Source organism: Thalassophryne amazonica, chromosome 9 (genome assembly GCF_902500255.1).
Source record: "Thalassophryne amazonica chromosome 9, fThaAma1.1, whole genome shotgun sequence".
Taxonomy (NCBI): domain Eukaryota; kingdom Metazoa; phylum Chordata; class Actinopteri; order Batrachoidiformes; family Batrachoididae; genus Thalassophryne; species Thalassophryne amazonica.
Window position 1 is genome coordinate 118,126,372 of NC_047111.1, and position 21,808 is coordinate 118,148,179.

At 42.2% G+C, this 21,808-nt stretch overlaps 1 protein-coding gene across 1 annotated transcript in view; it reads left to right on the forward strand.

The window, feature by feature from the left end:
- wnt11 (wingless-type MMTV integration site family, member 11) overlaps window positions 1-21,808 on the forward strand; it is a 62,750-nt gene that overhangs the window by 14,135 nt on the left and 26,807 nt on the right. The window lies entirely within an intron of this gene.

Here is a 21,808-nt window from a genome sequence, read left to right on the forward strand (position 1 = left end):
TGATCTAATTTCCTTAATTTGAAAAAAAATCAAAAAGTCTGTTCATCTGGATGCCTCAGACTTTTACATTTTGTCAAGTTTTTCTTTTTGCTCTGTAGTGAGAAGAAGCTTCACATGGCACCGCGTTTAGTGCTGTGTTCACTTTCATGAGTACGAGTTTCCTTTGGCATCATCCCGATGAAGACGATGCCCTCATGGTATTGCAGACTTGCTGAATGTTTCTGTAGTGACTGGCACAACCTGGAATTGAACCCACAACTGTTTTTGCCTCATGCGAAGCAAGAATGTAAACTGTTGTTCTACTGCGCTGAATGTAATGCTAACTGAACATAAAACTGACAGAATATGAAGCAAGTTAAAAAACTAACTCAATAACTAACTAACGCAGCTATTAAACTGGGAAGTTGGAGGATTAATTCCTGAGCTCAAGTCCCAAATCCATTAAGGAAGAGTCTGTCTGGAAAGACCACGTTCAACACTCTTTCTTCTTCTTCTTTTTTTTTTTTTTTTTTTAGTTTCTGCATCTGGGAAGCACAGTGGCTTAGTGGTTAGCACTGTTGCCTCACAGTGAGAACGTCATGGTATCGATTCCCACCAGTGGCCTTTCTGTGTGGAGTTTGCATGTTCTCCCCGTGTTTGCTGCGGGTGCTCCGGCTTCCTCCCACATTCAAATGTATGCAGGTTAGATGGATTGGAAACTGTATATTGTCTGTAGGTGTGCGTGCAGGTGTGAGTATGTTTGTTTGTCTATATGTGACCCTGCGACAGACTGGCGTCCTGTCCAGGGTCTACCCCGCCTCACACACTGACTGCTGGGACCCCCCTGTGACCCGGTCTTGGATAAGTGGTTGAAGATGTGTGTGTGTGTGTGTGTGTGTGTGTGTGTGTGTGTGTGTGTGTGTGTGTGTGTGTGTGTGTGTGTGTGTGTGTGTGTGTGTGTGTGTGTGTGAGAGAGAGAGAGTTTCTGCACCCCTGGTTGCCACAGTGAATCTACTAGACATCCACAACAGGATTTGGCAAAGGTTTTACACTGGAGGCTCTTCCTGATGCAATTTCAGTTCTACATGGGGAAACAGTCTCCCAGCCAAGTACTAACCAGAACCTTCTCTGCTTCACTTCTGAGGTCTGACAGAACCAAGTGTGCACAGAGCTGCACGACTGCCCAATCTGCTCACATTTAGGACCTGATTTAATAAGATCCCAGATAACAAACACCTCAATTCAGTTTTGATTTAATTAGCTTATAATGCGCCAAATCACAACAAAAGCCGTCTCAAGGCGCCTCACACGGAACAATTCAACATTAAATTTAAATAAATAATTAAAAATGAATAAAAAAAATTCAAATATGTAATTAAAAACAGAAGTAAAAGAATAAAACAGATAAAAAAAATAAAAACTATTCATAAGATGGAGAACAAAAATAGGTTTTCAGTCTTGACTTAAAAATGTCCATGGACTCCGACTGCCTCACAGTCGCAGGAAGACTGTTCCACAGGGTGGGTGCACGATACAAAAAGGCTCTTTGACCTGCTGACTTCTTCACCCTGGGAACACAGAGAAGTCCCGCATCCTGCGACCGCAAAACCTGGGCCGGCACGTAAAGTTCCACCAGATCAGCCAGATAAGATGGCGCCAGTCAATCAATCAATCAATCAACTTTTTTCTTATATAGCGCCAAATCACAACAAACAGTTGCCCCAAGTCCATGACTTATACCTTATAAGTCAATAACAAAACCTTAAAATCTGCTTTCACAGAGACAGGGAGCCAGTGCAAAGATGCCAAAATGGGTGTGATATGTTCAGACCTTCTGCTACGTGTCAGAAGTCTGGCAGCAGCGTTCTGAACCAGCTGAAGACCCCTGATGCTGGACTGCGGTAACCCTGAAAATAGAACAGTACAATAATCTAGTCTAGAAGAAACAAAAGCATGAATCAGGGTCTCAGCATCAGCCATGGACAGGATGGGGTGGATCTTGCTATATTTCGCAGATGGAAAAGCAGTCCGAGTAACAGTGGGAGTGGGGGCAGTTTTACTAAGAGTAATTGTGCAGTTGATAGCGGGTTGTGATTTGACATAGACAGCAGTATGTAAAGGAGGATGTTACATATGTTAATGACTATAAACCCAAAATTTACTTAAATCAGCCCCTTGCAGGTGCGCCTTGTGCTTTGTTACACACTAACTCTGCCACATAACTGAGCACGTTCATGCCCTGGCAATATAAAAACAAACAAACCAAAAAAACCCTCCTCTTCCAGACCCTCCTCATCCGCCAATGAAGTTGGAGGAGGTTATGTTTTCACCCCTGTGTGTGTGTGTGTGTGTGTGTGTGTGTGTGTGTGTGTGTGTGTGTGTGTGTGTGTGTGTGTGTGTGTGTGTGTGTGTGTGTGTGTGTGTGTGTGTGTGTGTGTGTGTGTGTGTGTGTGTGTGTTTGTTTGTGAACAGCCTGTAACCCACAATTTTTCATATATTATTATGACATTTTTCCAGAGACAAGAACTGATGACGTTTACAAGATCATAGGTCAAAGTCAGGAAAAATCTTGTAAAACTGGAAAAATCCCAATTCTTTTGACAGTTATGAATTTTAAAAAATTCATAACTCAAAAAACGTCACATTTCTTTCATGTTTAAGAACCGGGTGTAGGATGGTGTCCTTTATCGACTGACAAAGTTTGATCTGGATCTGATCCGGATTGCAGATTTTGTGGTCATTTAAATTTAACATTGAAAACACAATTTCATGTATATTTTACATTATATCTTAATCAAACATGCCCCAATCACTCACATCACATATTTGAAACCGATGTGCAGACTGGCACTCAATATCGCCTGACAGACTTTGATCTGGATCTGAATCGGTATCGCAAACCGAACAGTCTCCCCTAAAAATTGGTCCGCCCTACCTTCACTGTGCATGCGTCATTTGGGACCACAGCAGCTCATCTGAGTCTGACTCTCTACACCCAAAGCGATCAAAGGGAATAATGTGATTATTAACCATAAGACGACAAAGTAAAACCTCTTAAATCATTCTAAAGTCAGTTTTAAGCAGAAATGAGGTGATAATTGGTGGATCTCAGCTGACGCTTAGAAATGACGCATGCGCAATGAAGACAGGGCGGACTGATTTTTAGGGGGGAATGTTCGGTCTGTGACACCGGATTGTGGATTTTGTGGACATACAGTAGTGTTCAGAATAATAGTAGTGCTATGTGACTAAAAAGATTAATCCAGGTTTTGAGTATATTTCTTATTGTTACATGGGAAACAAGGTACCAGTAGATTCAGTAGATTCTCACAAATCCAACAAGACCAAGCATTCATGATATTCACACTCTTAAGGCTATGAAATTGGGCTATTAGTAAAAAAAAGTAGAAAAGGGGGTGTTCACAATAATAGTAGCATCTGCTGTTGACGCTACAAACTCAAAACTATTATGTTCAAACTGCTTTTTTTTAGCAATCCTGTGAATCACTAAACTAGTATTTAGTTGTATAACCACAGTTTTTCATGATTTCTTCACATCTGCGAGGCATTAATTTTGTTGGTTTGGAACCAAGATTTTGCTCATTTACTAGTGTGCTTGGGTTTATTGTCTTGTTGAAACACCCATTTCAAGGGCATGTCCTCTTCAGCATAATGGCCCAGTCACACGGCACACGACGATTCCTGAACAAAGGGGAAAAAGTAAAAAAAAAAAAATCACAATTTGTTGAGAAAAGGTGGATGAAAGAGCTTTTATTACCGAACATCCTGCGAAGCAAGAGTGCAAAAGGGACGAAAGAGGAACTTAACAAAACCGAAGCTGATGATCTCAACGCTTTAACGAAACGCGCCTGGAGCCACAGCTGGAGCAGTGTGTGTCTGCGTCTCTGCGTTCCAGGACTCGGCGCTGGGACAGAGCTCATAGCGCCTGAGTCCTGTAGAAACTGCAAACAGAATCTGTGGAGATCTGTGTGCACGTTGGTGGACCACCTGCTCTGGTTCCTCGTCCAGAACAAAAGAGGGATCATGGCCATCATTATCAGAATCCACACTGTCTGTTGACATGCTGCGCGCTCCGTCTTCCTCCAATTTAAAAAAAAAAAAAAAAAAAAAAAAAAAAAAAAAAAGTGTGCTGTGGTCACTGCTGTATCACAGTATTATGTTCTAAGCCATATGTATTTATTTATAACAGAAAACTGTCAAAAGGGAGAATAAATATCAATATATCAGAGCAGTAAATTAATCAGGGCGTGTGAACGCGCGCATTGACTCACATGTGCGGTTTTTCCACCAGCTGATGACTGATCCACAACGTGAATTCTTCCTTCCAGAACAGCTCTTTATATCATCATTTTTGATTCGTCTACCTGTAGCCACATGTGCAGAAGGACTGGATTGTCATTCCTACACTCAGATTGTTATATTTAATACAAAATAATAAGCGCACGCAGGAGCTGCTGCTGCCGCTGATACTGCATACAAGTACTGTCGTTAATTACGCAACTTTTTTGTTGTTTTAAATTCAACAGCAAATTCAAAATAATTAATTATATCCACACAAAAGATTAATTCTGTCCTATATAAGGTGCCTGAGCCCATTGAAGCTGCCCCCCCACACCGATTTAAAAAAAAATCCAAGCAAGCAGGCTGAGTTTGCCCTGTAATTTCCGATGTACATGAACGCAGCAGCAGCCTCAGCGCTCACAAACCGGCTTCTGCACCGTGTGAAAACGTTCAGCTGCTCCAATGAAGTAAATTAAACAATAACGTTACAAAAACTACACAAACGATTAAACGTCAAGAACAACAGCAAAACGAGACACAGACGAATTGAGATTTTCGTTGCCCTTCGTTCAAAATTTTCAACAGTTTAAAAATCCAGACGAAGCGCCCACTGCAGGAATGAGGCTGTGCAAAGGTTAAACGATGTCAACGAAAGTCCAGATTTCTTGTTTCGTCAGGGCTTCATCACCCTTCGTTAAGTGCTGTGTGACTGGGCTATAAGGCAACATGACCTCTTCAAGTATTTTGACATATCCAAACTGATCCATGATACCTGGTATGCGATATATAGGCCCAACACCATAGTAGGAGAAACATGCCCATATCATGATGCTTGCACCACCATGCTTCACTGTCTTCACTGTGAACTGTGGCTTGAATTCAGAGTTTGGGGGTCGTCTCACAAACTGTCTGCGGCCCTTGGACCCAAAAAGAACAATTTTACTCTCATCAGTCTACAAAATATTCCTCCATTTCTCTTTAGGCCAGTTGATGTGTTCTTTGGCAAATTGTAACCTCTTCTGCACATTTAACAGAGGGACTTTGCGGGGGATTCTTGCAAATAAATTAGCTTCACACAGGCATCTTCTAACTGTCACAGCACTTACAGGTAACTCCAGACTGTCTTTGATCATCCAGGAGCTGATCGGTGGGTGAGCCTTTACCATTCTGGTTATTCATAGATCTATTTTGATGGTTGTTTTCCATTTTCTTCCACACGTCTCTGGTATTTTTTATCCATTTTAAAGCATTGGAGATCATTCAGATGAACAGCCTATAATTTTTTGCACTTGCGTATAAGTTTTCCCCTCTCCAATCAACTTTTTAATCAAACTACGCTGTTCTTCTGAACAATGTCTTGAACGTCCCATTTTCCTCAGGCTTTCAAAGAGAAAAGCATGTTCAACAGGTGCTGGCTTCATCCTTACATCGGGGACACCTGATTCACACCTGTTTGTTCCACAAAATTGATGAACTCACTGACTGAATGCCACACTACTATTATTGTGAACACCCCCTTTTCTACTTTTTTTTTACTAATAGCCCAATTTCATAGCCTTAAGAGTGTGCATATCATGAATGCTTGGTCTTGTTGGATTTGTGAGAATCTACTGAATCTACTGCTTCCCATGTAACAATAAGAAATATACTCAAAACCTGGATTAATCTTTATTGTCACATAGCACTACTATTATACTGAACACTACTGTATGGGTTTAATATTGAAAAGCCCATTTGGTGTACATTTTTCATTCTATCTCAGTCACTCTCATTTGTGACAGTGAGGTGCAAACTGGCACTCTGAATGAAGAGACTGATTCGCATTAGCGCTGCCACTAACGTCTAATTTTCTAACGACTAATTTTTCGATTAGTCTACTAATTTAAAGGACTAATAGCGACGATTAATTTCCAAAAAAAATCAAGTGTTTGCTATTTCGAGTTTTTTATTCTGAATGCAACTCGAGGGCCAAAGAGTACCATGTCAAAAAGTAAAAATTAAATAAATTAAATAAATAATAAAGTGCAATAAAATGGGAGAATGTCTTCAAAGTTACAAAAATAGTATAAGTCTTTGTAAAGAAAATACAAAACATTCTCCAAAGTATAATAATTTCCAGTGCAAAAAAACACTTAAACACTGTAGTTTTTGTCCCGTCAGCGCAGAACGTCTCACTTTGGGAGGAAAAAAACTTTTTGATGTGGTTTATTGTTTGTATTATAATGTTTGGAAAGAGGTGTCATTTGATTTAAACGGCGATTCGCTTTGACGTTAATAATTCCGAACGGACTCTTATCTTTCTAACGTGACTCGCTCGGCAGAGAGCTGCACACCGTTTGAAGCTGTTTGAACGGAACGTTTCTTTCTCCCAACAAGACAGAAGTCCCAGTTAGTGACTTTAATCCGCAAAAAAGTAACTCACGATTGGCATATTACAATGCCTCTGAGAGGAATTTGGCAGAGGATTTGCTGCTTCTGAATTCAGCAAATCAAAGAACTGAAGTGGGTCAGAACAGTGCTTCACTGCTTCAACATTTTCATTGTCAATTATGTCGACCAATCGCGGCAGCACTAATTCGCATGTGATCCGTATTGTTGATTTGGCAAATATTTGATTATAACATTGAAAAGCCCTTTTGATCAATATTTTGTATGATATTTTAACTTATAAAAGCCAATTCTAACAGGATTTTGACCTTAAAAATTGTTTCCAGTGTAAAAATTTGAGGAATTGGAGACTAGTGTTGGTGGAGGTTTGCGCTCTACGAGTGCAGTGCTCTAGTTACTCTTCTGTTCCATCCATGGCATTCAGGCAAACTGTTGAATACTTGTGCTGCATTTCATCTGCATTAATAGTATACCCTATATGGAACAGTAATTTGTTTGCTGCTGTAATAGACACCTGGGACATGATGGCTGCGTGCACACAGCCGTCATGTCCCACACAGACTCTTATATGTGCAAGTGTGTGATCCACTTGTTACACATAGAAACATTTATTCTTAAAGAAACTCCTTAAATATCCCTGATATTTAAAATGAATGATTTATGTATTTTCATTTTGTGCACAAGGCGGTAGCTGCCTCTGTGCTGCTGTCTATCAAGCACAGTAAGTTAACATCAAAGTTTAAAGTATAGACACTATCAACACTTGCTATATTTCCCGTTGACTTTCATAAATTGTGTTGTGTGTGCAAACTTCACCTGTTCGTATGTTCTCTCCCACAATTTTGTCCGAGTGCTAAACGGACAATAGGCGCCATTTTTGCACATGCGAAATATACAGTCCTCAGTACACACTGTCAGTTACATTGTTTTGGAAGTGCTATGGCACTTACTCACATTTTACACACAAACCTTTAGTAAATTAGGCACTGAATGTCTTAAATGAGTTTATGGCTGATTATGAATAAGAGAAAAATACTTGACAATTTTAAATCTGTTCAACATGAATCTACCACGTTTAGTTTACTTAAGGTAAATAAAGTTTTTAATGCTGCTTGCATATATATGTATATATATGTGTATATATATGTGTGTGTATGTGTATATATATGTGTGTATATATGTATATATATGTGTGTGTATGTGTGTGTGTATATATATGTGTGTGTATATATATGTGTGTGTATATATATGTGTATGTATATATACAATTCTACAGCTAGCCAGGCCCCTGTAGTCGGTGCGGACCAAGGTAGCTTAGCCGCCGTTAGTTACCCCCTGGCAGATCCCGAGCAGCCGGGAAAGCAGGCCGACTGGGTGACAGTGAGGAGGAAGCGTAGCCCTAAACAGAAGCCCCGTGTACACCGCCAGCCCGTTCACATCTCTAACCGTTTTTCCCCACTCGACGACACACCCGCCGAGGATCAAACTCTGGTTATTGGCGACTCTGTTTTGCGAAATGTGAAGTTAGCGACACCAGCAACCATAGTCAATTGTCTTCCGGGGGCCAGAGCAGGCGACATTGAAGGAAATTTGAAACTGCTGGCTAAGGCTAAGCGTAAATTTGATAAGATTGTAATTCACGTCGGCAGTAATGACACCCAGTTACGCCAATCGGAGGTCACTAAAATTAACATTAAATCGGTGTGTAACTTTGCAAAAACAATGTCGGACTCTGTAGTTTTCTCTGGGCCCCTCCCCAATCAGACCGGGAGTGACATGTTTAGCCGCATGTTCTCCTTGAATTGCTGGCTGTCTGAGTGGTGTCCAAAAAATGAGGTGGGCTTCATAGATAATTGGCAAAGCTTCTGGGGAAAACCTGGTCTTGTTAGGAGAGACGGCATCCATCCCACTTTGGATGGAGCAGCTCTCATTTCTAGAAATCTGGCCAATTTTCCAGGGTTGGGACCAGGAAGCAGAGTTGTAGTCTTACACACCTCTCTACAGCTTCTCTCCCCCTGCCATCCCCTCATTACCCCATCCCCGTAGAGACGGTGCCTGCTCCCAGAGTACCAATAACCAGCAAAAATCTATTTAAGCATAAAAATTCAAAAAGAAAAAATAACCAAAATAGAGCTTTTTGGAATCAGCTCCACTTACCATGTTTAGAGGATGAGAACAACCCCAAGAAAACCATCCCAACCGTGAAGCATGGGGGTGGAAACATCACACTCTGGGGTGCTCTTCTGCAAAGGGGACAGGACAACTGCACCATATTGAAGGGGGGATGGATGGGGTCATGTATTGTGAGATTTTGGCAAACAACCTCCTTCCCTCAGTAAGAGCACTGAAGATGGGTCATAGCTGGGTCTTCAGCATGACAATGACCCCAAACACACAGCCAGGGCAACTAAGGAGGGGCTCCGTAAGAAGCATTTCAAGGTCCTGGAGTGGCCTGGCCAGTCTCCAGACTTGAACTCAATAGAAAATCTTTGGAGGGAGCTGAAACTCCAAACCTGTAAGATTTGGAGAAGATATGTATGGATGACTATTGTAATATATAGGCTGGACTATTGTAATTCATTATTATCAGGTTGTCCTAAAAGTTCCCTAAAAAGCCTTCAGTTAATTCAAAATGCTGCAGCTAGAGTACTGACGGGGACTAGAAGGAGAGAGCATATCTCACCCATATTGGCCTCTCTTCATTGGCTTCCTGTTAATTCTAGAATAGAATTTAAAATTCTTCTTCTTACTTATAAGGTTTTGAATAATCAGGTCCCATCTTATCTTGGGGACCTCGTGGTGCCATATCGCCCCAATAGAGCGCTTCGCTCTCAGACTGCAGGCTTACTTGTAGTTCCTAGGGTTTGTAAGAGTAGAATGGGAGGCAGAGCCTTCAGCTTTCAGGCTCCTCTCCTGTGGAACCAGCTCCCAATTCAGATCAGGGAGACAGACACCCTCTCTACTTTTAAGATTAGGCTTAAAACTTTCCTTTTTGCTAAAGCTTATAGTTAGGGCTGGACCATCCCTTAGTTATGCTGCTATAGACGTAGACTGCTGGGGGGTTCCCATGATGCACTGTTTCTTTCTCTTTTTGCTCTGTATGCACCACTCTGCATTTAATCATTAGTGATCGATCTCTGCTCCCCTCCACAGCATGTCTTTTTCCTGGTTCTCTCCCTCAGCCCCAACCAGTCCCAGCAGAAGACTGCCTCTCCCTGAGCCTGGTTCTGCTGGAGGTTTCTTCCTGTTAAAAGGGAGTTTTTCCTTCCCACTGTAGCCAAGTGCTTGCTCACAGGGGGTCGTTTTGACCGTTGGGGTTTTACATCATTATTGTATGGCCTTGCCTTACAATATAAAGCGCCTTGGGGCAACTGTTTGTTGTGATTTGGCGCTATATAAAAAAATTGATTGATTGATTGATTGATGAGTGGACCAAAATCCTTGTTGTAGTGTGTGAATACTTTGTCAAGAACTACAGGAAACGTCTGATCTCTGTAATGGCAGACAAATGTTTCTGCACCAATTGTTAAGCTCTGTTTTTCTAGGGGGTGAAATACTTATTTTATGCAATAAAATGCAAATTAATTATTTAAAAATCATTCAATGTGATTTACTGGATTTTTTTTTTTTTTTTTTTTTTTTTTTTTTAGATTCTGTTTCTCACAGTTGAAGTGTGCCTACGATAAAAATTCATTCTTTGTAGGTGGGAAAACCTGTAAAACTGACAGGGGGTCAAATACTTATTTTCCCCACTGTATATGTCAATCAATCAATCAATTTTATTTAAATAGCGCCAAATCACAACAAACAGTTGCCGCAAGGCGCTTTATATTGTAAGGCAAGGCCATACAATAATTATGTAAAAACCCCAACGGTCAAAACGACCCCCTGTGAGCAAGCACTTGGTGACAGTGGGAAGGAAAAACTCCCTTTTAACAGGAAGAAACCTCCAGCAGAACCAGGCTCAGGGAGGGGCAGTCTTCTGCTGGGACTGGTTGGGGCTGAGGGAGAGAACCAGGAAAAAGACATGCTGTGGAGGGGAGCAGAGATCAATCACTAATGATTAAATGCAGAGTGGTGCATACAGAGCAAAAAGAAAAAGAAACACCCAGCAGTCTAAGTCTATAGCAGCATAACTAAGGGATGGTTCAGGGTCACCTGATCCAGCCCTAACTATAAGCTTTAGCAAAAAGGAAAGTTTTAAGCTTAATCTTAAAAGTAGAGAGGGTGTCTGTCTCCCTGATCTGAATTGGGAGCTGGTTCCACAGGAGAGGAGCCTGAAATCTGAAGGCTCTGCCTCCCATTCTACTCTTACAAACCCTAGGAACTACAAGTAAGCCTGCAGTCTGAGAGCGAAGCGCTCTATTGGGGTGATATGGTACTATGAGCTCCCTAAGATAAGATGGGACCTGATGGGACAATGTTTGTGAAAGTGTCGTGACACGGACCCACAACAGGGGGCGTAAATGAACGGACAATGGATAAGCCAAAAGTAACAATTTAATGTTGTGAATCGCACAACGACGTACAGACAATAACAATATGGTGACTGTCAATCATACACCAGGTGACGTGTGGGCAGGCTCGACGATAGAAGACGCCTGGCGAGAGAAGAGCCGGATCCCACATAGCTTCCACCGCCAACGGAGCTGAAGAACACCGGAGCCGCCAAGCCCTGCGCCCCAGGTGGCCGCTGTCTTCAGCAGTCAGACCCGGTACTGCTGGCAGAGAACAGAGACAGTCCTGATGAGTGTGAGGTCGCACACTCAGTAATCCCACAGTCTGTACACAATGAGGAGGGAGAACCTCCACCTCCAATCACACACTCGTGCAGCTCCTGTCTAACCACTTATCTGGTTGGAGTGTGAAGCGAAGCCGTCGCTGATCACACCAAACGCCAATCCCACAGATAAGGAAACCACAGGAAAACGGCTGCAAAGAAGTTCAGATTATTACTCAATGTTTTAAGTCAGCAGAGAAAATGACCTGAATGGTAGCTGATTTCTCGGCGAGGAGGTGGAGTCGCAGGCCGGCCTTTATGGAGATGGTGATGAGTTGACTGAGTGACAGCTGGTGCTGATGAAGAGTGACAGCTGTCACTCCCAGTGGCTCCGGCGCCCTCTCGTGCTTGAAGCCCGCACTCCAAGCAGGGCGCCATCTGGTGGTGGTGGGCCAGCAGTACCTCCTCTTCAGCGGCCCACACAACAGGACGCCCGACCAGGCTTGTCTTGCTTGCCTCTACTGGTGGTTGGCTCTCACTGCGGTATTGTATCACTTCCTGTTCCGGAGCACAGCGGTGTTTTGCTGTATCTGTTAGCTGTTTAATCTGCGCAGTTAGATTGATCTAGTTATCTAGATTACGATTTGTTTCCCAGTGTAATCTTTACGTGCCTTAACTAAAGCACTCCTTCTGCTGAATCACCTCTAAATTATTTACACATTATTCACTTTGCGTGTTTTTAGGAATCCGCTAGCTTAGCGTAGCTACTAGCTCTTAGCCGATTTAGCATGGCGGCTTCTCCTGTCTCTCCCGCACTTTTCTGCTCTGGGTGTGAAATGTTTAGTTATTCCTCAGCCTCCTTTAGCAGTAACGGTACTTGTAATAAGTGTAGCTTATTCGTAGCTTTGGAGGCCAGGCTGGGCGAATTGGAGACTCGGCTCCGCACCGTGGAAAATTCTACAGCTAGCCAGGCCCCTGTAGTCGGTGCGGACCAATGTAGCTTAGCCACCGTTAGTTACCCCCTGGCAGATCCTGAGCAGCCGGGAAAGCAGGCCGACTGGGTGACTGTGAGGAGGAAGCGTAGCCCTAAACAGAAGCCCCGTGTACACCGCCAACCCGTTCACATCTCTAACGATTTTTCCCCACTTGACGACACACCCGCCGAGGATCAAACTCTGGTTATTGGCGACTCTGTTTTGAGAAATGTGAAGTTAGCGACACCAGCAACCATAGTCAATTGTCTTCCGGGGGCCAGAGCAGGCGACATTGAAGGAAATTTGAAACTGCTGGCTAAGGCTAAGCGTAAATTTGGTAAGATTGTAATTCACGTCGGCAGTAATGACACCCGGTTACGCCAATCGGAGGTCACTAAAATTAACATTAAATCGGTGTGTAACTTTGCAAAAACAATGTCGGACTCTGTAGTTTTCTCTGGGCCCCTCCCCAATCAGACCGGGAGTGACATGTTTAGCCGCATGTTCTCCTTGAATTGCTGGCTGTCTGAGTGGTGTCCAAAAAATGAGGTGGGCTTCATAGATAATTGGCAAAGCTTCTGGGGAAAACCTGGTCTTGTTAGGAGAGACGGCATCCATCCCACTTTGGATGGAGCAGCTCTCATTTCTAGAAATCTGGCCAATTTTCTTAAATCCTCCAAACCGTGACTATCCAGGGTTGGGACCAGGAAGCAGAGTTGTAGTCTTACACACCTCTCTGCAGCTTCTCTCCCCCTGCCATCCCCTCATTACCCCATCCCCGTAGAGACCGTGCCTGCTCCCAGACTACCAATAACCAGCAAAAATCTCTTTAAGCACAAAAATTCAAAAAGAAAAAATAGTATAGCACCTTCAACTGCACCACAGACTAAAACAGTTAAATGTGGTCTATTAAACATTAGGTCTCTCTCTTCTAAGTCCCTGTTGGTAAATGATATAATAATTGATCAACATATTGATTTATTTTGCCTTACAGAAACCTGGTTACAGCAGGATGAATATGTTAGTTTAAATGAGTCAACACCCCCGAGTCACACTAACTGTCAGAATGCTCGTAGCACGGGCCGAGGAGGAGGATTAGCAGCAATCTTCCATTCCAGCTTATTAATTAATCAAAAACCCAGACAGAGCTTTAATTCATTTGAAAGCTTGACTCTTAGTCTTGTCCATCCAAATTGGAAGTCCCAAAAACCAGTTTTATTTGTTATTATCTATCGTCCACCTGGTCGTTACTGTGAGTTTCTCTGTGAATTTTCAGACCTTTTGTCTGACTTAGTGCTTAGCTCAGATAAGATAATTATAGTGGGCGATTTTTAACATCCACACAGATGCTGAGAATGACAGCCTCAACACTGCATTTAATCTATTATTAGACTCTATTGGCTTTGCTCAAAAAGTAAATGAGTCCACCCACCACTTTAATCATATCTTAGATCTTGTTCTGACTTATGGTATGGAAATAGAAGACTTAACAGTATTCCCTGAAAACTCCCTTCTGTCTGATCATTTCTTAATAACATTTACATTTACTCTGATGGACTACCCAGCAGTGGGGAATAAGTTTCATTAAACTAGAAGTCTTTCAGAAAGCGCTGTAACTAGGTTTAAGGATATGATTCCTTCTTTATGTTCTCTAATGCCATATACCAACACAGTGCAGAGTAGCTACCTAAACTCTGTAAGTGAGATAGAGTATCTCGTCAATAGTTTTACATCCTCATTGAAGACAACTTTGGATGCTGTAGCTCCTCTGAAAAAGAGAGCTTTAAATCAGAAGTGCCTGACTCTGTGGTATAACTCACAAACTCGTAGCTTAAAGCAGATAACCAGTAAGTTGGAGAGGAAATGGCGTCTCACTAATTTAGAAGATCTTCACTTAGCCTGGAAAAAGAGTCTGTTGCTCTATAAAAAAGCCCTCCGTAAAGCTAGGACATCTTTCTAGTCATCACTAATTGAAGAAAATAAGAACAACCCCAGGTTTCTTTTCAGCACTGTAGCCAGGCTGACAGAGTCAGAGCTCTATTGAGCTGAGTATTCCATTAACTTTAACTAGTAATGACTTCATGACTTTCTTTGCTAACAAAATTTTAACTATTAGAGAAAAAATTACTCATAACCATCCCAAAGACGTATCGTTATCTTTGGCTGCTTTCAGTGATGCCGGTATTTGGTTAGACTCGTTCTCTCCGATTGTTCTGTCTGAGTTATTTTCATTAGTTACTTCATCCAAACCATGTTTATTAGACCCCATTCCTACCAGGCTGCTCAAGGAAGCCCTACCATTATTTAATGCTTCGATCTTAAATATGATCAATCTATCTTTGTTAGTTGGCTATGTACCACAGGCTTTTAAGGTGGCAGTAATTAAACCATTACTTAAAAAGCCATCACTTGACCCAGCTATCTTAGCTAATTATAGGCCAATCTCCAACCTTCCTTTTCTCTCAAAAATTCTTGAAAGGGTAGTTGTAAAACAGCTAACTGATCATCTGCAGAGGAATGGTCTATTTGAAGAGTTTCAGTCAGGTTTTAGAATTCATCATAGTACAGAAACAGCATTAGTGAAGGTTACAAATGATCTTCTTATGGCCTCGGACAGTGGACTCATCTCTGTGCTTGTTCTGTTAGACCTCAGTGCTGCTTTTGATACTGTTGACCATAGTTCCACAAGGTTCTGTGCTAGGACCAATTTTATTCACTTTATACATGCTTCCCTTAGGCAGTATTATTAGACGGTATTGCTTAAATTTTCATTGTTACGCAGATGATACCCAGCTTTATCTATCCATGAAGCCAGAGGACACACATCAATTAGCTAAACTGCAGGATTGTCTTACAGACATAAAGACATGGATGACCTCTAATTTCCTGCTTTTAAACTCAGATCAAACTGAAGTTATTGTACTTGGCCCCACAAATCTTAGAAACATGGTGTCTAACCAGATCCTTACTCTGGATGGCATTACCCTGACCTCTAGTAATACTGTGAGAAATCTTGGAGTCATTTTTGATCAGGATATGTCATTCAAAGCGCATATTAAACAAATATGTAGGACTGCTTTTTTGCATTTACGCAATATCTCTAAAATCAGAAAGGTCTTGTCTCAGAGTGATGCTGAAAAACTAATTCATGCATTTATTTCCTCTAGGCTGGACTATTGTAATTCATTATTATCAGGTTGTCCTAAAAGTTCCCTAAAAAGCCTTCAGTTAATTCAAAATGCTGCAGCTAGAGTACTGACGGGGACTAGAAGGAGAGCATATCTCACCCATATTGGCCTCTCTTCATTGGCTTCCTGTTAATTCTAGAATAGAATTTAAAATTCTTCTTCTTACTTATAAGGTTTTGAATAATCAGGTCCCATCTTATCTTAAGGACCTCGTAGTACCATATCACCCCAATAGAGCGCTTCGCTCTCAGACTGCAGGCTTACTTGTAGTTCCTAGGGTTTGTAAGAGTAGAATGGGAGGCAGAGCCTTCAGCTTTCAGGCTCCTCTCCTGTGGAACCAGCTTCCAATTCAGATCAGGGAGACAGACACCCTCTCTACTTTTAAGATTAGGCTTAAAACTTTCCTTTTTGCTAAAGCTTATAGTTAGGGCTGGATCAGGTGACCCTGAACCATCCATTAGTTATGCTGCTATAGACGTAGACTGCTGGGGGGTTCCCATGATGCACTGTTTCTTTCTCTTTTTGCTCTGTATGCACCACTCTGCATTTAATCATTAGTGATCGATCTCTGCTCCCCTCCACAGCATGTCTTTTTCCTGGTTCTCTCCCTCAGCCCCAACCAGTCCCAGCAGAAGACTGCCCCTCCCTGAGCCTGGTTCTGCTGGAGGTTTCTTCCTGTTAAAAGGGAGTTTTTCCTTCCCACTGTAGCCAAGTGCTTGCTCACAGGAGGTCGTTTTGACCGTTGGGGTTTTACATAATTATTGTATGGCCTTGCCTTACAATATAAAGCGCCTTGGGGCAACTGTTTGTTGTGATTTGGCGCTATATAAAAAATTGATTGATTGATGTATGTATGGATGTATGTGTATGTATGTATATGTGTGTATGTGTATGTATGTATATGTGTGTATGTGTATGTATGTATATGTATATGTGTGTACGTTACACAGGGCTCGCAAAATCACTAGCCCGACGTCCCGGGGCTATGTGCTTTTTCACTCGGGCTACTAAAATTTTACACCCCCTGCCCGAAGGGCTACCTAAAAATATACCCGATATCTTGGCTGGCTGAGGATGAGAGGAGACGGCGCCGTCCTTCTGTGTGTTACGTTCTCTCTCTCTCACTCACTCACTCACTCTCCTGCTCTCTCCCTCGCTCTCCTGCCCGCTTTCTCACACGAGCCAGCCGCATGTTCACAAAGCACTGAGTACGATGAAGTGGGAAGAATAGGAAGCAAAACAGTTGCTGGTTTAGTCTGCAGTCACCTCGCTACTATTCAGAATTGAAGCATCGCAAACACTCGCCAATATAGACGTCTTTTGATGGTAGGTTAATAAAGTAAAAAAAAACAAACAAAAAAAAAAAACAGCACATGTGCGAAACAATTGTATTTATTTATTTAATTCACTTATTCTTTCTTTGAACACAGATGGATTTACGTCGATATTTTAGTTCTGTGCAGCCAAAAAACACAGGTCAGAATGAAGAGGGGGCAGAGAAAGAGGGGCAGTTCAGCACAGATGAGCAGGCAACCACAGAGGACCAGGCCAATTCAGCGTCAGAGCAGCCAGCCTCCACAGGAACAGAGCGACAAGCCAGCCCAAAAGGAAAGAGTTCTGAAAAATCAGACTATGAAGCAAAAAGAAAGCGCACATTTGTGGTTTCATGGACTAAGGAATTCCCTTGGCTGGAATATGATAACGTGAACTGTGCGCATATTAAACAAATATGTAGGACTGCTTTTTTGCCTTTGCGCAATATCTCTAAAATTAGAAAGGTCTTGTCTCAGAGTGATGCTGAAAAACTAATTCATGCATTTATTTCCTCTAGGCTGGACTATTGTAATTCATTATTATCAGGTTGTCCTAAACGTTCCCTGAAAAGCCTTCAGTTAATTCAAAATGCTGCAGCTAGAGTACTGACGGGGACTAGAAGGAGAGCATATCTCACCCATATTGGCCTCTGTTCATTGGCTTCCTGTTAATTCTAGAATAGAATTTAAAATTCTTCTTCTTACTTATAAGGTTTTGAATAATCAGGTCCCATCTTATCTTAGGGACCTCATAGTACCATATCACCCCAATAGAGCGCTTCGCTCTCAGACGGCAGGCTTACTTGTAGTTCCTAGGGTTTGTAGGAGTAGAATGGGAGGCAGAGCCTTCAGCTTTCAGGCTCCTCTTCTGTGGAATCACCTCCCAATTCGGATCAGGGAGACAGACACCCTCTCTACTTTTAAAATTAGGCTTAAAACTTTCCTTTTTGCTAAAGCTTATAGTTAGGGCTGGATCAGGTGACCCTGAACCATCCCTTAGTTATGCTGCTATAGACTTAGACTGCTGGGGGGTTCCCATGATGCACTGAGTGTTTCTTTCTCTTTTTGCTCTGTATGCACTACTCTGCATTTAGTCATTAGTGATTGATCTCTGCTCCCCTCCACAGCATGTCTTTTTCCTGGTTCTCTCCCTCAGTCCCAACCAGTCCCAGCAGAAGACTGCCCCTCCCTGAGCCTGGTTCTGCTGGAGGTTTCTTCCTGTTAAAAGGGAGTTTTTCCTTCCCACTGTCGCCAAGTGCTTGCTCACAGGGGGTCGTTTTGACCGTTGGGGTTTTTCCGTAATTATTGTATGGCCTTGCCTTACAATATAAAGCGCCTTGGGGCAACTGTTTGTTGTGATTTGGCGCTATTTAAATAAAATTGATTTGATTTGAACAAAACAATGTTCTGTCAAGTGTGTCGTCAATTCCCTACAATTTCTGACTCCAACAATGCTTTTGTACTTGATACTAGTAATTTAAGGAAAGACCCCATCAGAACCCATGACAACTCCCTGTCACATAAGAAGTGCATTAGTCTGTAGCTTTATTCCCAGAAGAGACACCAATTGCAAAAACCATACAACACATGAACAAAGCAAGCAGGATATAATGACTAGACTTTTTAGAACAGCATTTTATGTTGCAAAAAGTGAATTGCCAATGGAAAAATTTGGCAGTCTTTGCAAACTTCAAAAAGCAAATGGCATAGATGTAGGTTCTACTTACCACAATGACCATGCCTGCAGAGATTTTATTAGGGCTATAGCAGAAACCTCTAGAGACCAGATTCAAAAAGATATCAAAGACAGCAGGTTTTTGTCTGTGCTCGCAGATGGGAGCACAGATGCTGGGGTTATTGAACAGGAGCTGGTTCATGTTAGATATGTAAAGGGAAATGGTGACATATCTACCTACATGGTGAAATGCCAACCAGTCAGAAGCTCAAATGCTGCAGGGGTTCTAGAAGCCATTGATGAAGCTGTGGACCATGTAGGCATGCTCCACAGCCTGTCCAGTGGATTTTTATTTTTATTTTATTTTATTTTTTACCACTGTTGTTGTGCGTTACCTGTGCTGCTCCACAGCCTGTCCAGTGGATTTTTATTTTTATTTTTATTTTATTTTATTTTTTAGCACTGTTGTTGTGCGTTACCTGTGCTGCTCCACAGCCTGTCCAGTGGATTTTTATTTTTATTTTTATTTTATTTTATTTTTTAGCACTGTTGTCGTGCGTTACCTGTGCTGCTCCACAGCCTGTCTAGTGGATTTTTATTTTGTTTTAGCACTGTTGTCGTGCGTTGCCTGTGCTGCTCCACAGCCTGTCCAGTGGATTTTTATTTTTATTTTATTTTATTTTTTAGCACTGTTGTTGTGCGTTGCCTGTGCTGCTCCACAGCCTGTCCAGTGGATTTTTATTTTTATTTTTATTTTATTTTATTTTTTAGCACTGTTGTTGTGCGTTACCTGTGCTGCTCCACAGCCTGTCCAGTGGATTTTGATTTTGATTTTATTTTTTTTGGCACTGTTGTCGTGTGTTACCTGTGCTGCTCCACAGCCTGTCCAGTGGAATTTTATTTTTATTTTATTTTATTTTTTAGCACTGTTGTTGTGCGTTACCTGTGCTGCTCCACAGCCTGTCTAGTGGATTTTTATTTTATTATTTTATTTTATTTATTTATTTATTTATTTATTTATTTATTTTTTTTTATCACTGTTGTCGTGCGTTACCTGTGCTGCTCCACAGCCTGTCCAGTGGATTTTTATTTTTTTTGGCACTGTTGTCGTGTGTTACCTGTGCTGCTCCACAGCCTGTCCAGTGGATTTTTATTTTATTATTTTATTTTATTTATTTATTTATTTATTTATTTATTTATTTTTTTTATCACTGTTGTCGTGCGTTACCTGTGCTGCTCCACAGCCTGTCCAGTGGATTTTTATTTTATTTTTTAGCACTGTTGTCGTGCGTTACCTGTGCTGCTCCACAGCCTGTCCAGTGGATTTTTATTTTTATTTTATTTTATTTTTTAGCACTGTTGTTGTGCGTTGCCTGTGCTGCTCCACAGCCTGTCCAGTGGATTTTTATTTTTATTTTTATTTTATTTTATTTTTTAGCACTGTTGTTGTGCGTTACCTGTGCTGCTCCACAGCCTGTCCAGTGGATTTTGATTTTGATTTTATTTTTTTTGGCACTGTTGTCGTGTGTTACCTGTGCTGCTCCACAGCCTGTCCAGTGGAATTTTATTTTTATTTTATTTTATTTTTTAGCACTGTTGTTGTGCGTTACCTGTGCTGCTCCACAGCCTGTCTAGTGGATTTTTATTTTGTTTTAGCACTGTTGTCGTGCGTTACCTGTGCTGCTCCACAGCCTGTCTAGTGGATTTTTATTTTGTTTTGGCACTGTTGTCGTGCGTTGCCTGTGCTGCTCCACAGCCTGTCCAGTGGATTTTGATTTTATTTTTTTTGGCACTGTTGTCGTGTGTTACCTGTGCTGCTCCACAGCCTGTCCAGTGGATTTTGATTTTTATTTTTTAGCACTGTTGTCGTGCGTTACCTGTGCTGCTCCACAGCCTGTCCAGTGGATTTTTATTTTATTTTTTAGCACTGTTGTCGTGCGTTACCTGTGCTGCTCCACAGCCTGTCCAGTGGATTTTGATTTTTATTTTATTTTTTTGGGCGCTGTTGTCGTGCGTTACCTGTGCTGCTCCACAGCCTGTCCAGTGGATTTTGATTTTATTTTTTAGCACTGTTGTCGTGCGTTACCTGTGCTGCTCCACAGCCTGTCCAGTGGATTTTGATTTTTATTTTTTAGCACTGTTGTCGTGCGTTACCTGTGCTGCTCCACAGCCTGTCCAGTGGATTTTTATTTTATTTTTTAGCACTGTTGTCGTGCGTTACCTGTGCTGCTCCACAGCCTGTCCAGTGGATTTTGATTTTTATTTTTTAGCACTGTTGTCGTGCGTTACCTGTGCTGCTCCACAGCCTGTCTAGTGGATTTTTATTTTATTTTTTAGCACTGTTGTCGTGCGTTACCTGTGCTGCTCCACAGCCTGTCTAGTGGATTTTTATTTTTATTTTATTTTATTTTTTAGCACTGTTGTCGTGCGTTACCTGTGCTGCTCCACAGCCTGTCTAGTGTCGGATTCCCTGTTTGGGAATCCGCTAGCTTAGCGTAGCTACTAGCTCTTAGCCGTTTTAGCATGGCGGCTTCTCCTGTCTCTCCCGTACTTTTCTGCTCTGGGTGTGAAATGTTTAGTTATTCCTCGGCCTCTTTTAGCAGTAACGGTACATGTAATAAGTGCAGCTTATTCGTAGCTTTGGAGGCCAGGCTGGGCGAATTGGAGGCTCGGCTCCGCACCGTGGAAAATTCTACAGCTAGCCAGGCCCCTGTAGTCGGTGCGGACCAAGGTAGCTTAGCCGCCGTTAGTTCCCCCCTGGCAGACCCCGTGCAGTCGGGAAGGCAGGCTGACTGGGTGACTGTGAGGAGGAAGCGTAGCCCTAAACAGAAGCCCCGTGTACACCGTCAACCCGTTCACATCTCTAACCGTTTTTCCCCACTCGACGATACACTCGCCGAGGATCAAACTCTGGTTATTGGCGACTCCGTTTTGAGAAATGTGAAGTTAGCAACACCAGCAACCATTGTCAATTGTCTTCCGGGGGCCAGAGCAGGCGACATCGAAGGACATTTGAAATTGCTGGCTAAGGCTAAGCGTAAATTTGGTAAGATTGTAATTCACGTCGGCAGTAATGACACTCGGTTACGCCAATCGGAGGTCACTAAAATTAACATTGAATCGGTGTGTAACTTTGCAAAAACAATGTCGGACTCTGTTGTTTTCTCTGGGCCCCTCCCCAATCAGACCGGGAGTGACATGTTTAGCCGCATGTTCTCCTTGAATTGCTGGCTGTCTGAGTGGTGTCCAAAAAATGAGGTGGGCTTCAT